Here is a 2,500-nt window from a genome sequence, read left to right as displayed (position 1 = left end):
ATTCTCATTCCTGTTCCCATTCCCAGTCTCAGTCTCAGTTTCAGTCTAATTCCCATTCCCATTCTTATCCTCATTCTCGTTCCCATTCCCATTCCCATTCCCATTCCCATTTTTATTCTTATTCTCATTTTTATTTCCATTGTCATTCGCATTCTCATTCGCATTTTCCTTCTCATTGTTATTCTTATTTTCATTATCATTCTCGTTTTTCATTCTCATTTTTTTTCTCACTCTCATTCTTATTCACATTCTCTTTCCCAATCTTATTTCCATTTTCATTTTCATTCTCATTCTCATTCCCATTCTCGTTCTCGTTATTGTTCCCATTTTCATTCCCATTCACATTATTATTATTACCGTTCCCATTCTAATTCCCATTCCCATTCAGATTCTTATTCTCATTCTCATTCTCATTCCCATTATCATTCACATTTTCATTCTTATTCTCATTCTCATTCTCATTTTTATTCTCATTCTTATTCTCATTCTCATTCTCATTCTCATTCTTATTCGTTTTCTAATTCTCATTCTCATTCTCATTCTCATTCTCATTCTCATTCTTATTCTCTTTCTCATTCTCATTCTCATTCTCATTCTCATTCTCATTCTCATTCTCATTCTCATTCTCATTCTCATTCTCGTTCTCGTTCTCGTTCTCGTTCTCGTTCTAGTTCTCGTTCTCGTTCTCGTTCTCGTTCACGTTCTCGTTCTCGTTCTCGTTCTCGTTCTCGTCTCATTCGCATTCTCATTCTTATTCGCATTCTCATTCTCATTCCAATTCACATTCTTATTCACCTTCTCATTCCCAATCTCGTCCTCATTCCCATTCTCATTCTCAATTTCATTCTCATTCTCATTCCCATTCTCTTTCTCATTCCCATTCTCTTTCTCATTCTATTTCTCATTCTCATTGTTATTCTCATCCTCATTCTCATTTTCATTCATTCTATTTCTATCTTTAGTTCTGATAATTGATATAAAGCTGCTTTTTTTTCTCTAATATATTTTTCTTCAATAACATCTTCTGTTCCCCTTTTCCTTATCCTCTTCTTTATTTTATTCTTTCTTTTCTTTTTATCCTTTTCCTCCGGTTCCTCTTACTTCTTTTCCTGAACCTCATTATTTTCCCCGCCCTCTTCATCCTCCACTCACCTTTCATACTTTTCTCCTCTACCTTCCTCATTTTCCTTCATATCCTTCTCTTCTTTGTCCTTGTATGCATCTTCTGCTCCTCCACCTCTTCCTACTACTCCTTTGTTTATTGTATACTTTTTCCTCCTCCTCCTCCTCCTCCTCCTCCTCCTCCTCTTCTACTTTCTTCTTATCGTTCTAAAACATGAGATCGGAATGAAAAGAGGACTTTACGTAAAGATAAAAAACGGTGGAATCACACCTTAGATCAGATATAACGGAATGACAAAGCTGGTTAAAAGGAATACACGTACAGCAAAACGTAATTATGAAATCAAGGTTGCCAGTCAAGCAAAATCCAACCTAAAGGGTTTCTTTCACCTCTATAGAACAAAAAATAAAGAAAGAATAGGGTCAATTAAAAACGATGAAAATGTCATGATAGAATCGGAGGAAAAAATGAGTGAGGAGTTTAACAATTATTTTCTATCGGTGTTTACTAATGAGAGGTTAGATAAAGTACCTGACTGCGATCCGATTTACAGACAGGATGAAGAAAGTAGTCTATCTAATATCAGCATTAGCAAAGAAGAAGTATTCAAGCAGATTGAAAGACTTAAAGCTACAAAATCTCCGGGTCCAGACGATTTTTTTCCAAGAATGCTTAAGGAGTGTAAATTTGAAAACTGCGACCAGTTAAGTGAAATATTCAATAAATCGGTAGACACTGGTTTTGTGCCAACTGCTTGGAAGCAGGCAAACGTTGTTTCTGTTTTTAAGAAGGGAGATAGATCGTCTATATGCAACTACAGGCCAATCAGTTTGACATTGGTTATAGGAAAAATGCTTGAATCAATAATAGTAAATAGACTCAGAGAACACATCGAAGGGCATAATTTAATTCGTGATTCACAGCATGGTTTCTCCAAGGGTAAGTCATGTGTGACTAATCTTCTATCCTTTTACATTAAAGTATATAAGGCGTCAGATAACAATGAAAATTACGATGTTATTTACCTTGATTTTAGCAAAGCGTTCGACAAGGTGCCACACCAGAGACTACTAAATAAAATCAAAGCCTATGGCATAGGAGGAAAAGTGTTAGAATGGATTAGAGATTGGATTAGTAACAGAAAACAGCGGGTCACCATAAATGGAATAAAATCTAGGTGGGACAATGTTACTAGCGGGGTCCCCCAGGGCTCAGTTTTGGGTCCCTTGTTGTTCATTATGTGCATAAACGACTTAGACGATGGGATAAATAGTGATGTTACTAAGTTTGCGGACGACACTAAAATAGGACGCCTAATTAGGTTAGGAGACGACGCAGAGATTCTGGAGGATGATCTTAATAAATTGTTAACATGGT

This window comes from Oratosquilla oratoria, chromosome 31 (assembly GCF_046742065.1).
Source record: "Oratosquilla oratoria isolate Oo_2021 chromosome 31, ASM4674206v1, whole genome shotgun sequence".
Classification (NCBI taxonomy): Eukaryota; Metazoa; Arthropoda; class Malacostraca; order Stomatopoda; family Squillidae; genus Oratosquilla; species Oratosquilla oratoria.
The sequence above is the reverse complement of the archived record's forward strand: the minus strand, read 5'-3'. Positions refer to the sequence as shown.